Here is a 20,925-nt window from a genome sequence, read left to right on the forward strand (position 1 = left end):
GTTATCACTGCAGAGAGAATGGCAGGTTTAGGAAGTTTCATTTGGAGCTTGTGGCCCCCAAGACATGGGCTGGGGGGTGACCCACCTGGGTGAGCCCCAGAGCTGAGCCAACTCTTGAAAACAGTGCCGGGTCTCAGAGCAGCCCCATGCCCCAGCCCCCGGCTTCCCGGGGCCCATTGCTCAGACCGAGTCCCAAGTGTACACCTTGCCTGCCTGGCTGCTTTCCCTCCTGCCATTGCACCTTTGCAGGAAAGTCTGGTCACCTTCAGTGCCACTGAAGCGTGTGCCTCAACAGTGCTTTCTAGGCCCGGTGCCCTTGATAAGGGAGCAGCGTAGCTTTGCTTACGCAAAAGGAAAAAGTCTCTAAGTGTGGAAGGCAGACACCATCCAGAGGGAGGCCGGATATTTTATTTGGAATGGAATGTGCCTTGGCACATGTCCTGAAATCCCATAAGTAGGCGCAGCTTTGTCCCCTCCCCACTCCCAGGGTCCGCCTGGCAGGTGGGGTGCAGACAGTGGGGGTAGCCCGGGCTCAGGCTCCCACAGACGGACTCAGAACTGGGGCAGGGCACGGGGCACCTGAACATGGGGGAGCATTGCCCAGGGTGGCCCTGACTTCCCTGGGGGTCATGCCAAGGGACATGCTCCGGAGGGCAGCAGGGCCCTGTGGGCGGATGCGGATGCGCCCCAGCGGGCAAGTAGGACCCTGCTCATCCCTCTCCCGATGGCCCGAGGCTTCTCCCTTCACCACAGTGGGCCCCACCCGCAGCCTGTTTTCCGGACCTCGTTTTCCTCCCACACTGCCTATGGCCACTCAGCATCCACACTGTTAGCATAGAATTGTGCAAAATATTTCCTTAAGGGGCTTTTCGTTTGCTTTGTGTCTGGGGTGAGTCTCCTCTTCCTGGGCCTGATTTGATACACTGACATTTTCTTTGATTTTTGTCCTTGATTCAGTTATCAGGGGTTTCATGATTTCATTGTTATTACCGTTTTTCCTTAGAAAAGTCAGAGCTCTGACGAGGTAGGGGGACGACCCCACCAGACCCCACCCAAGGAGACTTCGGGGGCCTGGGGGATTGAAGCCTGGTGGGGGCACCTAATGTGGGGGTGCCCCCCCAGCCGCGAGGGCAGGTACTCCAGCATGGTGGTTCAGGAGGCACAGGTGCCCCCTTTCTCGGGGAGAAAGCCCTCTTCGGGGCTCAGCACACAGGGGTGAGTGTGGGCGAGGCAGCTGCAGCCACTTCAGGGGTGCTAGAGGGGCCCCGTCTGCCTGGGCCTGCAGCTCTGCCAGTCGAGGCCTCACCCATAGACCACGCCCGTTGCCGAGCCCATGCAGGTGCCCTTGCTGGCTGGGGCTCTGCAGAGACCCCAGGTGGGTATCCTGAGTGGGGAGAGGCTTGGCGCGTATGCCAGAGCAGGGCGGCCTCTGGGTGCTGCAGGGGCTCCCACCACCCTCCCAGAGCCTCCGGGGGCCCAGCTTGTCCGCCCATATCCTTCAGGGTGGGTGAGAACACCTCTGAGCTATTGGCGCCGGGGCTCGGGAGGCCCCAAAGCACACTTACCGCTCACTCCTCATGTCTGAGCCAGGGACCCTGAAACGTGCCCTGGGGGATCCCCACGTGTGTGGCGTGTTCCCGACCGACAGGCGCCAGCCCCCGTGGCCCTCCTGCTCGGACCCCGGAGCCCGGTCCGGGCAGAGGCTCACCCACCCAGGATGCATGTGTGGAGCATGGCTGCCACGCACCCGCCTGCAGAGGTGGACCTGTTTCAGCACCAGCCTCGCCACCTGAGGACCTGGCACTGCCCACCGCCACCGCCATGGAGCTCAGGAACCCCTGGAAGCTGACCTGCCCGGCCGGCATTGCGGGTGGGCACATGGAGGCAGCCTCCCACGTGCCCCTCTTGGGCCACCGCAGACCTCGGGCTGACGGAGTTTATTTGAGGGTGAAGGATGGAGGTGCCCAGAGGTGCTGGGGTCCGGCCGGGCTAGTCTCACCCGACCACTGCCCCCTCCACTGCGCCCTGCTGGCCTGGGCGAGGGCATCAAGGTGCAGGGGTGCTGTGCCCACACTCCATGCCCTGTCTGACCAAGGCCGCGGTGCATGGAAGGGGCAGACAAGGAAGCACCACCCGTGTGCCCAAGGTGACACGGCCACCGCAGAGACCCCAGGGGCCTGGGTCTCTGCCCGGCTTTTACCTTGACTGAGGACTTTTCGTTTCAAGTTTACAAAAGGTAGAAAAGAGGATGGCACAGGCAGAGCTTTCAGCAGATGTCTTGGGAAATGTGGAAATGTTTTGACTGAGGTTGGCTTCAATTCTGTTTCTAAAGCCTTAAGCAAAAATGCGGGGCTGAGGCTGCATGTAGACATCCAGAAATGCCAAAATGTCGGCGTGAAGCAAAGCCGCCTGCCTCACACGCTTCCCGGGGTGCTGAGACCCCAAAACTGCAGCCACCGCCCTTTCCTCTGGAGGACGCTGGACAGTAAGTGCGTGTGTGTGTGACTGTGTGTGACTGAGTGTGACTGTGTGGCTGTGTGTGACTGTGTGTGACTGAGTGTGACTGTGACTGACTGAGTGTGACTATGCATGTGTGTCTGACTGTGTGTGGCTGTGTAGCTGTGTGTTAATGTGACTGTGTGTGGCTGAGTGTGACTGTGTGTTAGTGTGATTGGTGTGACTGTGTTTGACTGAGTGTGACTGTGGCTGTGTATGAGTGTGTGTGTTAATGTGATTGTGTGTGACTGTGTGTGACTGTGAGTGTGACTGTGTGTGGCTGTGTGTGACTGGGTGTGACTGTGTGGCTGTGTGTGAGTGTGACTGTGTGTGACTGAGTGTGACTATGCATGTGTGTCTGACTGTGTGTGGCTGTGTGTTAATGTGATTGTGTGTGGCTGTGTTTGACTGAGTGTGACTGTGTGGCTGTGTATGAGTGTGTGTGTTAATGTGATTGTGTGTGACTGTGTGTGGCTGTGTGTGACTGAGTGTGACTGTGTGGGTGTGACTGTGTCTGAGCGTGAGTGTGTGTGTCACCTGTGTCCACGCCGTCTCGGTGCCCAGCTGGCCTCCCCCGAGCACGGGCGCCTCCCCCTGGACATGCACAGTGGCTGGGCAGCCAATGGCCGGGAGACACCACTCCGGCCCACACGTGGCCTGCGTGGGTGGTGGCTGGTGGACTCAGGGCGAATCGACGCGTGTGCCTGGGGAGGAACGGGGCCGCTCCGGGACGCCTCGCACAGGTAACCCCAGAGCAAACACCTCTCCTTACGAGCCGGACGAGAAGCGGCTCCTGCACTGATCGCGAGCACACCAGGAGGGCCTGGGAGGAGGTGGCCCATCCGAGGGGCCTCTATTATTTGCTGAAATATTCATGTAATATGAAAATTAAGCATCGGTAGTTTGCCTTGTGTTCCGTTGTTTATTAAGCTAGCAGCTCATTTTTCACTTGGCTGGGAGCTTCCTGTATTTTCCAAGGGAAAAGAACGTGGGCAGAATAAACAGTCCTCGTACTTTGAGTTCCTGAAATTAAAATTTAAATGACCTCCAAGTCCAGTGAAAATGGAATAAAGATGTTTATAAATGCAGATTGAGTGAAAACGAAAAATGCCAGAGCTTTTGTGCCCGTTCAGGGATGGAAAGTATGTTCCGATAACTCCCCGAGTCGACCCCGTGGGCCTGACTTGCTTCTCAGACCACCACTGAGTCTCCTGCACCCCCGGGGGCCCCAAGCTTGTTGAATCCGTCATTCCTTTATTGTCCATCTGTCTGTCCGTCGGCGTTTATGGGCACCACTGTGTGTCCAGTGGCTGCAGGGGAGATGAGACTCGGGTCCCCTCCAGCCACAAGGACGCAAGGGGAGTGGGGCGTGCGGGGGCAGGGACATGGGGGCACAGGGGTACTGGGGAGCGGGCCGTGGGGGCGTGGGGGAGCAGGGGAGTGGAGGAGTGGGGAGGGGGAGCGGGGGGTGGGGGAGCAGGGGAGTGGAGGAGCGGGGTGGGGGAACAGGGGGGTGGGGGAGCAGGGTAATGGAGGAGCAGGGCTGTGGGGGCATGGGAAAGTGGGGGTGCAGGGGCGCTGGGGAGCAGTGGAGCAGAGCTGCGAGGGCATGGGGGAGCGGGAGTGCAGAGGCAGTGCGGAGCACGGTGTAGGGGTGGGGCCAGCTTGGCAGCCACTTGCAGGGCAGGGGAGAGGCCTCTGGGGGCCGCAGCCAGAGGACCCCTGCCATCCAAGCTCATGCGCCTGCAGAGCCAGGCAGTGCCTGAGCTGTCCCCTGACTCTGGGGGCCCTGGGCGCCCGGGCTGGCTGGCAGGGCTCTGGGGTCCGACGCTGTGGGCACCCGGGGAAGCCAGCTGTGACGATGAGGTGCGCACACCAGCCGTGCACCCAGAATGGGCTCCCACGAGCCCCCACCAGGCTGCTTCTCGGACTTTGTCGCCCACAGCCCTTTAGCACGAGCGCCTCACCAGCGGAGCCAAGGAGACGGCGGCAGCGGCTGAGCGCGGAGGCGCCGGTCATGGAGAACCACTGGGCGCTCACAGTCCTGATGGAAACGGGCGACGCTCCACAGCAGGGGGCCAAGAACACGCGCCCTTAGATGGAATTGGGGGCCCCCAGGCACCCGGCCAGCAGGGCTGTGTGTTGGTCCCCCAAACCTGCAGACAGAGGTGGCCAGAACAGCTCTGCCCGCCCCTCCCGGGTGGAGCAGACCTGCTTGGGGGAGCACCCAGGAGGTTGCGGGCTCCCAGGGCTAGGGAGGGGCTCCCAGGGCTGGCCTGACCAGAGGGCAGGAGGGGAGAGCCGCTGGCCCCAGGGGCCGCAGTGAGAAGTGGCCCCCACCCTAGGAGCTGGCAGAGGGTCTTGGGTCCCCACGGCCCAGCAGGCCCCTGGCACTTGGGCAGCCAGGGTCCCCAGGACAAAGACAACGAAAGCGGCTCTAGAAAAGCAATCACCAGTGGCTGGACAACGGGTTCTGTCTCCCTTGGATGCGGGAGGCTGGACCGGCCGTTCTCAGCCGTCTCCTCGGCTGTCACAAAGTCTGGGGCGCTGGGTCACCGGGGCAGAGCTGCAGGGGAGACGCCAGGCCCCAGAGTGGGAGCAGAGCACGCTCTCCGGGCGCAGCTGGGCAGGCTGCCCTGCACTGAGCTCCCGGACGCTCCCACAGGACGCTTCTCGCCCTGCACACACGGGTAGATGACAGTGTGGCATCACGAACGCCCTGCAGCCGTGCATCAGTGACCCCTCCTCAAAGGACACAAGCCCGACGTTCCTGAGGACCCACTAAGAAAGCACCATGCGGACCCTACCGAGAGCTGCGGTCAGTCCCTGGAGCTCACTGCTGCGGCTGGACAATGGGAGGCGCTGGAGACAGCACAGGACCGGACACTTGCGCTGCCCCTCCCTGGGCCCCCGCCGCATCGCTGACCTCACAGGAAGGCCTCGCATGGACGGTGCCTGGTTTTGACCTCCCCCCACCCTGACCACCTGCCCCTGAGCTGGCCTGGGGTGGCCCCTCCAGTCCTGGCTGTGCACCTGCAGGAACCCCCTGCACGCGGAGATGTGTCCCCACCTCGTGGCGCCAGCCGGGCCGCCATGGAGAGAGCCGGTGGCGGTGTCAGATGTAGGTGACAGGAGCTGGGCCCACCTGCCAACACCCGCCAGGAGGCCCCCGGGGACCCGCGGGAGGCGGGCAGACTCTGGACTCAGTTTCGGAACCCACGTGTGACTTCTCAGGTTCCCTGCTGCTTCCAGAGGGAGCTCGGAGAGCTTCGTCCTTGAGGGGTTTGTGCACTTCCCCCAGGCTGGCAGGTGGGTGCCCCGGAGCTGCTGAGTGTTTTTAATGCTGCAGGTCTGTCCTCGGTTTCTAGTATTAGCCATTTGTGTCTTCTTGCCTTTTTCTTGGTTGATCTAGACAGAAGTTGATGAATTCTCCTACATTTTCAGGGAACCACTTTGCTTTCTTCAGTCTTTCTCTGTCTTTTGCCCATTTTCCACTTACCTTATTTCTTTTGCGTTACAGTTTCCTTTCCTCTAGGGACCTTGTGCATCACTCTTCCTTTCCTGGTGGAGGCGCCCTTCACTCTAGACCTTTCCCTCTTAGTCACACAAGCATTTGAGCCTGGACGTTTCCCTCCACAGTGCTGCATCTGCTCACCACACAGTCCAGTTTCTTTTTCATTCAGTTCAAAATCAAGTGCCCTTCTGATTTCCACTTTGATGTATGGGTTATTTAGAAGTGTGCTGTTGATTTGAAATGGATGAGGATTCCCCTGATACTATCTCAGACTTTAGGGACACCCAAATCAATAGGCCATGCCCTCAATTGTAAGACTTACTCTTGTGAAGTTTAGGTAGGTAGTGGAGAAGTTTAGCCTACCTATAGGTATGCCTAAGAGTCATCCCTGGAGGATCTCTGGTGTTACTCAGATGTGGCCTCAGTCTCTCCAAGCCCAACTCTGCAAGTGAAATCACTGCCCTCCCCCCTACATGGAACATGATATCCAGAGGTGAAAGTCCCCCTGGAGGCGTGGGAGAGGACTCCCAGGGATGTATCCAAGACCTGGCACCATGGAATTAACAATTCCATCCTGACCAAAAGGAGGAAAAGAAGTGTAATTAATAAAGCATCAGTGGCAGAGAGAGTTCAAATAGAGTTGAGAGGCTACTCTGGAGGTTGCTCTTATGCAAGCTTCAGGTAGAAAGACCTTGCTACCTGTCATAACCTGACAACCCCCAACCAGGACCATTCCAGCCAATCCTAAAGAACACCTAGGGCAGTATATAGGATTCCACAAAGGTAGAAAGTTACTAGAGTAACTTTCCAGAAATTGACAACCTCCAGATGTGTCCCTGGTCCAGATGCGTCCTGAAACCTAGAGGGCCCAGCCTCTCCAGAACATCAGATAGTTCCATCTCCCTACCCCATATTAGTGACAGACCCTTCCAAAATAAAAACTTTAGAATGGGCCATAGCCCATTAGCCATAGCCATAGCCCATAGCCATAGCCCAAACACCCCAAAGAGAGGGATAGAAAAATCAAAGGTGATGGTGGAGTTATACAGAGAGGATAGGATTTAACAAAATGCTATACAGAGGATAGGATTTAACAAATGAATATGAATGCTGAATCATTAAATTGACATCTCTTTTAGTTTGCAGTATTTTAGAGCAGCTAGAAGTAAAAACCTAAAATTGTGAAATTGTAACCCATGTCAAACTCTGAGATATATTCTACAACTCATTGTGGTGCTGTGCTTTGAAATTTATAGCTTTTTTGTATATATGTTATTTTTCACAAAAAAAAAAAAAAAGGAAAAAAGTCGATTGTGATAATAAAAAAATATTTAAGCCCTCTAGCCTCCCATGTTCTGGAGCAGCTGGAAGGAGAAATCTGAGAGGATGGTACGGTAGCCCATGACAAACTCTGGGACCTGTCCTGTAACCACTTGTTGAAGAGTGCTTTGAGAACTATCGCTTTTTTATTTCTATGCTTTGTATGTATATTATACTCTACAATAAAAAAGTTAAAAATAAAAAAATCTGCATTTTAAAAGGGAGTCATACCTTTTTTGTTGTTCTTTCTTATTTTCATGTGCTTTTAATTCAAAAGCAAGATCATGAATAAACACCACTTCAATAAAGAAAAAATTTCCAAGCAGAGATTTTCCAGATAGACCTCTTTTATTTATGGTTTAACTCTGCTGCTGTCAGGGGGCGGCCCCTACGTTTTCAACACTTTCAAACCCTCGGCGACCTCTCCAGCGGCTGGGCGCGCACTCCTGTGCCCTGCAGCTGTGTCCTGCACGGTCAGTCAGCGGTGTGGGAGGCGACCTGTTGAGGGTGGGCCCCTTGGCCCCCTCACCTGGGCTGCCTGCCTCCCCAGTAAGGCCTCGGCTCCCAGGTGGGCACAGCCCGCGGTGAGTGTGGCCGGTGCGTGTCCTCTGCACGGCGCCTGGGGTGGGCCGGCCCTCTGCCTGTGGCCCAGGTGACAACACCCCTGTTCTGAGCCGGGGCCCTGGGGCCCGAGGGACCGTGGTGCCCACACGGGACGCAACCAAGAGAAGGAGGCGAGGGAGGCTCGCAGGAAAGAGCTGGGGTGCAGGCGTCTGTAGGAGCAGGGACCACAGCCCCGGAGGCGTGTGGGGGCCAAGGGGGGCTGTGAGTGACTCTGGGGGGCTGTGGGGGGTCATGGGGGGCCGTGAGGCCTTCCCCCTGGAGAGCTCGCCCTGCACATGTGCCAGCCTCTGAGGACATGCCTCGGTCGGGTCCCTTCCCTCACGCTCCTTTCCAGGTGTGAACTCCCGAGAGCTGCTTCTGTGGCCTCCAGGCCGGCCGAGCACTGATTCTCCGGGGCGGGGGGTGGGGGTGGGGGCGCAGGGATGTATTTCAGGGAAATATAGGCCATTTGTGACAGAACCATATTTTTGAAAATTCAAAGCAAATCTCAAGACCAAAGTGACATTTGTCTTGGAAACTGGAACATTCATGGAAAGTCTTTTGCTAGAGACTGTGATTTCGTAGGGCAGGATGAGAAATGTCTCCTGACTTGGGACTGAGCCTTGTCACGTAGCAAAGAGAGATGATGACAGCCTGTGCACGACAGGGCGCCTTCCTGGGCTGCCCTTGAAATCCTTCTGCAGATAAACCTGGAGGTTGGTTCAGGAGCGCCCAGGCCAGCAGTCTGCGTGTGAAGACATGAGCAGGGGCTCGGGGACGCGGGGGCCTCAGCGAGGACACAGGGACTCGGGGACGCAGGGGGTTCGGGGGGCCCAGGGACATGGGGGCTTGGGGATGCTCAGCTCAAGGCTCAGCGCACTTGTCAGAAAACTTGGGAGCCCCCCGGCCCCTCCTCAGCCCTGATGCCGGGCGGCCTGTGCTCAGCAGCGCCGGCCCCCCACGGGCTCAGCCTGGTGGGCAGTGGGTCCCGGAAGGGCAGGCAGGTGTGGCGGGAAGCTCGGCCTAGGGCTGCAGGGAGGACCCACAGGGCTTCACAGATGCCCCACCTGAGGCCCCTGCAGTGCCCCGACCTTCCCTAAGGGGCTGCGAGCTCACGCGGCCAGAGGGACGGACCCGCCACAGCCTCAGGGTGCTTGTCGGGGTCCCGTCCATCGGCCTCAGAGAAGCTCCCAGCACTTCGGCCGCCACCCAACCAGCACCACCCCACCCCCACCACACACCCCTACCCCACCCCCACCCACCCCACCCACCACCCCCCACACACCTCCCACCCCAACCCCAGCCCTGCTGCCCAGGGTGCTCGGGCGCAGGGGAGAGGCCGGTGGAAACGCCCCCCTGAGGCCGCACCCTGTGGGGCCTGGGGCCGCCTGCGCTGCGTTCCCGTGGGTTGAATCTGGGGGACCTGCGTGTCCGGGGCCTCTGGGGCTCAGCCGTGCCCCCAGCGCGGCCCACGCACCGCCAGCCTCAGCCCCTGACCCCAGTCTCCCCCAGCCTGACCCTGCACCCCAGCCTCCTTCGGGGCCCCCTTCGTGGGATGAGGACAGAAGGGGGGCCCCCGGTGGGCCTCAGCCTGCTGTTTAGGGGTCTGCCTGAGAGCAGTGACGCTGAGGGACCCCGCTCCCCGAGCAAGGTCCCCACAGACACCACAGGGGCCACATGGTCCAGCCCCGCCCACGCCCCGCAGGGGCCTCTGACTCGGGGTCACCATCCAGGTCAGGCAGGGCTTCTCTCAGGTCACGCAGCCCGGGTGGCCCAGGCCTGTGGCGCCGGAATAAAATGAAAACTGCGCCGCTTCTCCTGGGAGCCCGCGGGCGGGAGCCGTCACGGCGTGGCACAAGGCCGAGGCCGCAGGCTCCATGAGAGGGCCTGCACCAGGGCCCCGACCTCCACGCCCACCATCCCTCCCAGACGCACAGGGCGAGGGAAACTGAGGCAGAGGGCCAAGGGGCAGCCCAGGAGCTGCTCCAGAGTCCCTCAGAGACCGGGGGTGCCGCCTCAGCCCTCCCTCGGGGAGCCTCGGAGCACCTGGCTGCCACCCGCACCCAGCCCGCAGCAGTCGGCGTTGGGACGGGGGACAGGGCCCGGCGGGGTCCGAGCGAGGGGCGAGGACACAGTCCTGAGCACACGGGGCCCGGAGCGAGTCCCCAGCGTACAGAGATGCGGGAACGGGCCACCCAGAGGCGTGCTGCAGAGATAATGCAGCAGCCAGGGCCCGCGCCCCTTCCCTCAGGCTGCTGACGTGCTCTGAGCTGGGCTGGGCTGGGGGAGGGGCTCGCCTCGGCCAGGACAGCAGCCTCCAGCTCAGCCCCTCCCTGCGGCCTTGCAGCTCCCCCAGCATCTCTGCCCTCCAAGTTCCCACCTCAACTCTGCACCTGTAAGTTGGGCAACACCCAGCCCCCGCCCCACACGTCTCACCTCCCTCCGCTCCCCTGCAACGGACAGAGCTGATGTCTGGACGCTCTCACACCCCTGGGTGCACCCACAGTCTACCCCTCACCAACCCCAGCTGCCCCCACACATTGTCCACTCCCCGTCCCTGCTGGGAGGAGCCCCGGCTGCCAGGACCCAGGCTACACTGCCAGGTCTGCACCCTCAGAGTGACCCCCCTCCCTGCAGTGACGGGCTCAGGGGTGAGGTGGGGTCCCATCCCGCCAGCTAGCTCTCCTTCAGTGGGGACGGGAGGCACAGCCAGCCCCTCTCTTCCCCTTGTACCTGCAGACCTGCAGAGGCGTCCGGGCCACGGCCTTCTCCCAGTTCTGAGGGCAGCCTGGGGACGAGGGGCGGCCGAGGACAGCTCCGTGGCAGATGGCGGGGTCAGGGGCAGTTGGGAGCAGAGCACCGGCTGCTGCGCCATCCGAGTCAGATCAGGCCCCGTCCCTCACAGGCTGGCGGCGGCTCCGGGTAAACCTTCAGTCATTTTCTCAAGACTCAGTCCAAAAGCTGAAATATCAAGTCAACAAAAACAGATCTGTCGTTCTGACCTTCTGCAGGGCCAGGCAGGAGCTAAGAAAATGCCCTTCATCCATGTCTTCCAGCGTCGCCGCACCCCAGAGCCCAGAGAATGCCCCATTCCGGGCCTATTGGGACTTGCTTTAAGGCCTGTTTTGATGCTCTTTTGCGACTGTGTTTCTGATTTACCTTCTCGGGTCCTGCCTTTGGTGCCTGCATCACGTCCCTGAGTTTGTCCGAGTTCTCCATCACGTCTCTTGGGCTCACCCCTCCTTTTCCCAAACAGGCCCCAACAACCCCCTCCCGTGCTCTGCCCCAGGCCTGGCTAAGCCCCCACTGGGCCGCCCCTGGATTAGAGCCACTATCTCCCAGATCTCATGTCTTCCTCTTTCATGGTTTGCACCCTTCTTTTGCTGGAGAACAGTTTTCAAACAACTTTCTCAGAAGCAGTATAAACTTGCTAAGGCCTCAGATGCCTGGAAGAACCTTCTGCTCTACACTAGTTGATGATCTGAGTGAAATAAATTCAAGTGTAAATCATTGTCCCCCAGAACATGGGAGCCATTGCCCCATGAACTTCCAGCACCCCATGTTGCCGAGGAGAAGTCTGACGTCAGTCCAATCTCTGTTCCTTTGTAACCGACCTCTCTAGGGTCGACCTCTCTAGGGTCGACCTCTCTGGGGTCTGCTTGTCAGGTGGATCCCCTCCTGCTATGGTCCTCATAACAATCCATTCAGTCTGGAGCCCCCTGCTTCTTTAAACTGCACCTTTCTATCTCCATCTCCCAGAAATCTTTTACCCACGGATGACAGTTCTGTTTTCTTCATTGTGGTTGGCCCATCCCTTTTTGTTCCTTCATTATCATGTAATGGGGCTCAAGAGAAGAAGAAATATATAAAGTGTCCACAGTTAAGTTTTCTTTTCTGGATTTCAACAGGTGTTGTGTTGTCTTGGGGATGGTGGGACTCAGGACCAAGGAGGCTGTCGGTGACGGCCAGGAGACGTCAGCCATGTGCTGCCTCAGGAACCAGAGCTGGGAGCAACTCAGGGTCACTGGGGGAGGAGGCCAAGGGGCAGGCGGGAGTGGGCCAGCAGTGGCCAAGAGTACTGCCTACCACATGCCCTGAGGCCATGTTAAGTAAATCATCTGTTTATTTTCATTAAGGTCTAAAACTCTTCGGACAAAAGCAATAAAACTCTTACGTCCCGCCCGGCGCCTCACCTCTCCCGCCCAGCGCCCCACCCTCTCCATCCCACCCCTCCCCGTCCTTGCTCTGCCCATGCCATCCCTCCCCACCCCACCCTACCCGCCCCACCCGACCGCCATCATCTACCCACTGTCCACCGCTGTCCGCGCCCCTGAGCGCTGGTTCTGCCAGCGTCCCGAAATGGACCAATTTTGACAAGATGTAGTGCTGCAACGTGCCTAATGGGATATGTTCAGTCACGGCATCTGAACTTTGCAAGACAATTTCTGTGGCAAGGCTGAAAAAGCACAAGAATTTGTTCTTAAATTACAGGAATCTGCACCATTTCCCACTGGAGTTACTGAAAGATGAGGGACTGCAGTACTTGGAGAGACTCTATATGAAAAGGAACTCCCTTACAACCCTGCCAGAAAACCTTGCACAGAAGCTTCCAACCCCTGCGGAATTGTACCTTCATTCAAATGATATAGTTGTAGTTCCTGAAGCCACTGGATCCCTTGCAAAACTCCAATGTCTGGATCTTAGTGATAATGCCTTAGAAATTGTTTGCCCAGAAATTGGTCGTCTGAGAGCTTTATGTCTTTGATTAGCTAATAACCAACTACAGTTCCTACCTCCAGTACCTGACTGTGGCCCAAAACCATCTGTGGCATGTACCGCATCATCTCTGCCAGTTTCCCAGCCTCAGTGAGCTCTCCATGGCTGGAAACCATCTCGCAATCCTGCCACTTGATTTAGGTCGATCCCGAGAGCTTCAGTATGTGTGTGTGGATAACGATGTCCACCTGAAAGGCTTGCCACCCTAGCTATGCAATAAAGTCATCAGGTGCAGTGGCTGCAGTGCTCCACTCAGGTTTCAGAAGCAAAGCTGCTTTCCTTTTCATCAGGGCAGCTAGCCATTTTCCTCCCGGTGGAGGTGAAGTTCATAGCACAGAGGATGACCATGTCCTGCCTCTGCCAGAGCTAGCCATGTGGCGCCTGTATCATACCCACAACAGGCTGCAGAAAGATCTGAACTTTCTGTCTCCGGTCTTGCTACCCAGAAGTCTCCCGGGGCACTGTCATGGCTGCAGCGAGCCCATGTTTACAACTGTCTGCCCCAAGCTCTTTCCCTTGAGAGAGACGCCGATGGCAGGGCTACACCAGGGAAAGAGAGAGAAAGCCATGGAAGTAGGAAGCTGAAAGCAACAAAACCCAGAAGAGAAGGGAGAGACCAGCAGATGCTGTCCTGTGCCTTGCCATCTCACAGATGAGCCAAGGATCCCTGGCAGCCAATCTTGCGGAAAAAAGTACTGTCTTGAAGATACCTTGATTTGGAAATTTTCTCATCCTCAAAACCATGAGCGAGTATACTCCAGTTGTTTAACCTGATCCATTACATGGTATATGCTTGAGCTGCCTAGGAAACTGAAACAGTTGGAGAGGACATCACATAAACAACCACGGTAATGAGTAAGGCAGTCTGTGTGTCCACTAATGGTGGTAGAGTACAGCTGCAGCAGAGAGAGGAGACAATTACATACTTGGAATAAGTATCTTTTGGGAATTGAATCATGTCCCCCACAAAAGGTACGTTCAGCTTCCAAGCCCTGGTCCTATGGGTGTGAACCCATTTGTAAATAGGCCCTTTGAAGATGTTATTAGTTAAGATGTGGGGCCTTAATCCAATATGGCTGAAGTCCTCAAAAGCAAAGGAAATTGGATACAGAAAGAAAAGCCACAGGGGGCAACCAGAAGCTGGAAGTCAACTGAACCTGGAAGAGAAAGGAGAAGATGCCACTATGTGCATAGCTGTGTGACAGAAAAGCCAAGGAACCCCAAAGATTGCTGGCCAGCCCGAAGATACCAGCTCTAAGAGGAATCAAGCCTTCCAGCCTCTGAAACCATAATTCAACAAATCCCTGTTGGTAGACCAAAAAAAAACTCTTCTGTGATTCATTTTTCAAGCATCCAGGGTAATAGTCATCAGGGAAAACGGAATGCATGTGCAGCCTGACATTTGTATGACTCGTCCCAGTGGGGGCCTCTGGGGAGTCTGTCCACCCTCGCCCAGCATCCCCCACTCGGGCCTGGAACCCGCAGAAGCTGCTGCGACCTGCAGATGCGACAGTGCGGCCCCCAGGCTCTGCCTTCTTGTCCATCTGTCTGGGGTGGTCTCTGGGTCTGCAGGAATTTCCCAGTGACACATGGCGTCCAACTGGGACTGTCTGGCCCCCCAGGTCCCGAGGTCGCTGGCCTTTGGGTGGTCTCTCTCTCTGCCAATTGTGCAGGTCAGAGGAGAGGCATGCCCGAAGGCCTGGAGGGAGCTGGGCTGTGGGAGACTTTCGTGGTTGCAACCCGGGAAACTGGGGTGTGAGTGGAGCCGCGCCTGCACCCCCACCAGCTGCGCAGAGGCGCCCTCTTCCCGTTCTTCGGCCGCGACAAGAGGAGCAGGGGGGCCTTGAGCCCACCCTGTGGAGACCCACGGTCACGCGCTCACTCCATGCATCCAGCTGTATCAATGGCAGCATTTGGTTCCATTGAAGTGTCTTCATTTTTCTGCCAAAGATCTTTCAGGTCCCCGCAATGACGCATGCATGCTTCAGCATAAAACCCAGTGCCAGAGGGAGCTGGGTTTTCACACGTTTCCATGGTAACCAAAGAAGCATTCATTATGGCTAGCAAGCACTGCCAGGAAGTGCCTCAGACGGTTGGTCATTCGTCCCCAACTCCACACCCCTAGAGTGCCGGCACCCCAACCCCAGGTTCCTCAGGTGCTGACACCCCAATTCCATGCCTCTTTGGTGCTGACACCCCAACTTGGTGCTCAACTCCTGTGCCAGCTGCTGTGGGCTCCTGTTCCCATCTACCTCTGGCCCCTCCCAACCCCCTGTGCTGCAGCCGCGTCTGTCCTCACACGATGGTGGCAGCCGAGCTAGGGGCCCCGCTGCCGTCCTCACGCTCTCTGGGACTGCGCTGCCTGTGAAGCACGTGATGTACCCGACAGAGGCCTCCGTAAGGACTGGAGACACCTGCGCGAGCTTTTCCTCACCTTGGGGCTGGCAGTGTGTTCCTGACAGCAGAGGCGCCCAGGTCTGCCCAAGAGCTGGGAGAACCCAGAGCAGCCTCAGCAGCCGCCCAGGGCCCAAATGACAGCGAGGTGGCTCAGCCACCGTGTGCCCGCCCTCCCACGCCCACCCTCCCATGCCCGCCCTCCCGCGCCCACCCTCCGGTGCTTCCTTTCCCTCCACTGCCCGAAAGCTATGCTGTGGCTGACGCGGGAGGGCAGGGCCTCGTCTCCTTCGCCAGGGCTGGGTTTCCACTCCCCTTGGCTTACCAGCCCCTTCACTCGAGTCACCTAGGTTCTGCCGGTTTCCACATGATATTCTGACATTTAGTCTGGGGGCAGGTTGGAGGGGTTTTCTCCCGTGCCTGATAGCGGGGCATTCTGGAGACACCTTCACAACGAGGCCCCAAAGAGTGACAGCACAGCAGCTCCTCAGCTGACTCAGTTTTAAATGAACAGACTATTGCGCCAAGGGCCCTGCTGCAGAGTGGAGGGTGGGGGGTGGCGAGTCACGGGCCCCACTCACGCCCGTCCCATGAGGGGCAGGGAAAGACTTAACTTCTGAATGGATTCCACTTTCCATGGGGAGAGCAGAGGTCAGAGCTGGAGCTGCCCTGGGTGCAGCCACTTTTGAAGATGGAATCCAAGCTGCATGTGGTGTGGGGTCCACTCTGGCCTCCAGGTCTTCCTCTGTCTTCTGCCTGGTGGCTGGAAGTCTGGGGTCTCTGCTGCCAATGTGGCTGGCAGAACGGCCCCTGCTGGGTCTAGCACAGCATCTTTCCCCTCAGCCACATCAAGAGGCAAGGCTGGCTTCTCCTGCAAGCAGGAGTCTGGGGGACCCTAAAATAGTGGTGCTCCCTCTGAGCACAGGAACCCCAAGTTGGAGTCCCATGCCAGACTCCGTACGAGTGAAGCTCTGCTTCCTTCTAGCAGCCAAGCTCCTCTCCGTGCACCTCTGGCTAGGAAACTGTGCCTGCCTGAGCCCAGACCTCACTGCCTGAGCCCCAATCTCACCGCGGCCCCCACATTGCAGCCTCCTCCTGGCAGAGAAGGAATTGTCTCAGGTCTTAGGGCTCGTTTCGGGAAAAACACCTTGGGAGGCAGACAAGGGGGCACTGGCCTCTCCGGAGTGCGCTCTCTGTGCAAGGAGACTCCTGCCCTGTGCTGGCCAAGTGGGACAACGCCCTGCCCTGGACAGTGCATCCGCGACAGGCCAGGCTGGCCCGGGGCCCTTGGCTGCATCCTGGTAGGGGTGGGGGCAGCACTGACCAGGCGGATGTCACTCCCCATCACTCTCCCCGAGCCTGCAGTGCCCCTCACATGCCTACACCCCTACAGCCCTGGGGCTGAGTACCCCCCGTACCCCGTCTATGAACTTCCTTCTTCTCTGGGGAAGAAGCAACAGTGGAAATGGACCCTCGAGGCTGCTGGGGGCGGGGGGTGCGGGCGGCCCAGGGGTGGAGACCAGACTGCCTCCGGGCTGATCACCCCAGGACCCCCTGCTGCACAGCACCCCCCCCAGCTGCTGCTCTGCCAGTGGCCCCTGCGGCCCCTGCACCCCTGCCTGCCCCAGGCTCTGCCCTCCTCTGGATAAGGGGGTCCGCCAGCTTGGGCAGAGAACGGAAGAAGAGGGTCTGGGGCTCGGGGGCTCATAAGCTTGAGCTTTCGCACTGCACCCCACCAGCATGGAACAGGCAGGGGTTTCCCTCACCCAGCCTCCCCCCGCTTTTCTGACATACCTTGGGGGTACGGAGATGCTGCAAGCCCACTCATGGATTTCAGCGTGCAGCCGACCTGCAGGGACAGTGCTCCGTGAGAGGCCCTGGGGACACAGCAGCCACCACCCAGCCAGGGCGGTGCCCTGAGAAGCGTTTCGGAAGGCCTGCCTCAGCCCGGCGAGTGCCAGGGAAGCAGGCGGCTCCCTACAGCCCGATGTGACTGCCTCAGGGCTCCCCTCCACCTGGGCGTGGGGGCCCCTGCCAAGGCAGTGGGCGGCCCAGGAAAAAAAACACCGCGTTCCTTAGAGACATACGCAGAACCCAGGGCTCCACAGCGCAGAAGCCGCAGCATCGAGGATTCCGTCCAAAGTGCTCCATCATCCAAGGCCCCAGAGAGCGAGAGGAGACGGGACGCGGCTGCCCGTGCCCAGAAGCTGGAGCTTTCCGACGAGGAGTCGCCAGGAACAGTCGTAAGAATGCTGACTCCGCCAACGAAAAGGTGCTCACTGCGACAGGCAAATTCAGCAAAGAAATAAAAGCTCAGAAGACACAGAAATTTTAGAATTGATATTTTAATACCTGAAATTAAAAACTACCAGATGAGCTTAATGGTAAAATGGAAATGACAGAGGAAAATATCAGTGACTTGAAGACACAGCAACAGAGACCATCCAATCGAAGGAAGAAGGGGAAAGGGCTTTTAACAGGAAGAACAGAACCAAACAGCAGGAGACAGGGGACAGCAGCAGCAGATGCCCCACCTCCGTAACTGGAGTTCCAGAGGGAAAGGATAGAATGAAGGAGGCAAAAATTTTTTAAAACTCTTTGAAGAAATAATGACTGAAAAATCTTAAATTTAGTGAAAGATAAAAATTCAGGAAGTTCAGTGAACCCAAATCAGGATAAATTTTAATAAACCATGTCTGAGCACACACTACCCAAACCACTAAAAATCAGAATTAAAGAGAAAACCATGACAGCAGCCAGAGGATAGCGGCACAGGGAACACAGCAGAAAACAACTCAGATAACTGCCGGCTTCTCGTGAGAAACCGCATCTGCTCAAAGTCAGTAGAACAACATCCCAAAAATAACTGAAAGAAAAATAATTAGCCCAGAATTCTATATCCAACAAGAATTTTCTTTAAGAATAAAGACAAAACAAAGACATTTTTTTCAGATTTAAAAAAAATGAGGCTTTGTCACCAGCAGAACAGCACACAAGAAATGCCAAAGGAAGTGTTTCTGCCAGGAAAAACAAAAAAAGTGGTAGCACAGGAAAATGCAAATATTTCTGAAGGAATGAACAGCACTGAAAAGGGGAAAGATTAGGAGCCAAGACGTCGGCTCAGCAAGGAGTGGGATTTAGTTCGTCCTCCAGAGAAGCTAGTAAATAGCCAGGAACAGGACAGAACAACTGCTGGGGCCACATCAGTGACCGGACACACAGCGTACCCCAGTCTGGACTAGCTGGACCGGCTGCGACCCACCCCCAGAACCGTGAGTACCCCAAGCCCAGAGGGCAGCGCCCCTCCCCCACAGGCTGCTTCCCAGAGGGGACAGGAAAGGGACTTCACTAACAGCAGGGGCTGAGCCCAACCAAACTCCAATTGTGAACTAATTCACAAATTCTGACTATTAAAAATAGGCCCCCAGCTCAGCTGAACCTCGAGTAAAAGCTGAGGTTGCTGGTTTTGGCCCTGGCACAGAGGGGGCAGGGCTGATGGAAAAAGACAAAAAAAAAACATTTTTTTCCAGATTGGACAGCACAAAATACTTGAAAGGGTCTAGGTCCTGAAGGGAAGAAGGGGCACATAGGACCTGGAGACACACAGAACAATGTATCAACTTAAGTTCTTCATTGACAAACCTGAGGAACAGAGGTCCTGCTCTGAAAAGGATTTTTCTCTCTTTTTTGTGGCTGTGTTTCAATGGCTTGACTAGTCTTTGGATGCAGCTGTAGGGCTTCTCAGGCTCCAACTACCCCAGGCATAGGTAGAATCGAGCTTGTTGAGAGCTTGTCTGGAGCCTGTGCCTTCCCCGGGAGAGGGGTGGGGCCCAACTCAGGTGGATTCCCTCACTCAAGGAATTCAGACCCCAGGGTTTGGAAAAGTGAAGCAATTAAAGCCAGCCTACAACCTCTCCTCTGTCTCCACCATGCCCCAGCAGGGAGAGCCTGCTGAAGTTAAAGGCACCACATCACCTTATGCTGGTGGGACCCGCAGGCAGACAAGCACCACATACTGGGCAAAATAGGGAAAACAGAGTCCAGAGACTTCGCAGGAAAGTCTTTCAACATGCTGGGGTTTACCCTCAGGGAAAACTGATGCAGGCGACCCTTTCCTCCTGAGAGAAGGCCAGTTCGGTCTGGGAAAATCCAGCTGGGATCTATAATACCTATGTAGACCCTCCTAAGGGGGAAAAAAAGGCACCCCATAGGCAGTGCAAGAAACAAGAAAACAAGAACTGATAAATTTTGATCTGTTAAACAAAACCTAAGCTAGAGGTTTAGAATAAGCTGAACTGGATGTCAGAGAACAAATACACAACAAAGTCATCCAACAAGAAAATCCTAGGTAAGAAAAGTGAAAACAATCTCCAGAATAAACTAATTAAAGAAATAAAATGCCTAGACACCAGCAAAAAATAACATATCATACTACAAAAATTGAAGATATGGCCCAGTTAAAGGAACAAACCAACAATTCAAATGAGATACAGGGGTTGAAACAATTAAGTCAGAATGTTCAAACAGACATGAAAAACCTCATCAAAAATCAAATCAATGGATTGAGGGAGGATATAAAAAAGGCAAGGGATAAGCAAAAAATAGAAATCAAAGTCTGAAACTTTTGGGAATGACTTATGGGAATGAAAGTCACAGTAGATGAGATTAAAAAAACAATGGAAATTTACAATGTTAGATTTCAAGAGGCAGAAGGTAGGATTAGTGAACAGGAAGATGGGACATCTACAATCTGACAAGCAAAAGAAAATATAGGGAAAAGAATGGAAAAATATGAGCAGAAACTCAGGGAATTGAATGACAACATGAAGCACATGAATATATGTGTTATGGGTGTCTCAGAAGGAGAAGAGAAGAGAAAAGGAGGAAAAAAACTAATGGAAGAAATTATCACTGAAAATTTCCCAAATCTTAAGAAAGACTTAAAATTACAGACCCAAGAAGTGCAACATACCCCAAACAGAAGAGATTCAAATGGACATACTCCAAGATACTTACTAATCAGAAATGTCAGATGTCAAAGAGAAAGAGAGAATTTTGAAAGCAGCAAGAGAAAAGCAATCCATCACATACAAGGGAAGCCCAATAAGACTATGTATAGATTTCTCAGCAGAAACTAGAGAGGCAAGAAGACAGCGGTATAATATATTTAAGATACTAAAAGAGAAAAACTGCCAACCAAGCAACCAAGACTTCTATATCCAGCACAATTATCCTTCAAAAATGAGGGAGAAATTAAAATCTTTTCAGACAAAAAATCACCGAGAGAACTTGTGGTCAAGAGACCAGCTCTAAAGGAAACACTAAAGGAAGCACTAGAGACTGATATGTAAAAGACAGGAGAGAGAGGTATGGAGAAGAGTGTAGAAATGAAGACTATCAGCAAAGGTAAAAAGAAGAAAAATTACACATGACATATAAAATCCAGAAGGCAAAATGGTAGAAGAAAGTACTGCCCTTACAGTAAAAACACTAAATGTTAATGGATTAAACTCCCCAAATAAAAAGGCATAGACTGGCAGAATGAATTGAAAAACAGGACCTATCTATATGTTGTCTAAAAGAGACACATTTTAGACCCAAGGATAAACATAGGTTGAAAGTAAAAGGTTGGGAAAAGAGATTTCATGTAAACAATAATCAGAAAAGAGCAGGAGTAGCTATACTAATATCCAACAAATTAGACTTCAAATGTAAAACAATTAAAAGAGACAAAGAAGGAAACTATGCATTAATAAAAGGAACAATTCAACAAGAAGACATAACAATCTTAAATATTTATACACTGAACCAGAGTTCTCCAA

At 55.4% G+C, this 20,925-nt stretch overlaps 1 pseudogene; it reads left to right on the plus strand.

Annotated features, from left to right (window-relative positions):
- The first annotated feature begins 12,404 nt into the window (after nt 1-12,404).
- On the plus strand, nt 12,405-13,294 carry LOC143653443 (leucine-rich repeat-containing protein 28 pseudogene; annotated as a pseudogene).
- The last annotated feature ends 7,631 nt before the right edge of the window (nt 13,295-20,925 follow it).

This window comes from Tamandua tetradactyla, chromosome 13 (assembly GCF_023851605.1).
Source record: "Tamandua tetradactyla isolate mTamTet1 chromosome 13, mTamTet1.pri, whole genome shotgun sequence".
In the NCBI taxonomy this organism is placed as follows: Eukaryota; Metazoa; Chordata; class Mammalia; order Pilosa; family Myrmecophagidae; genus Tamandua; species Tamandua tetradactyla.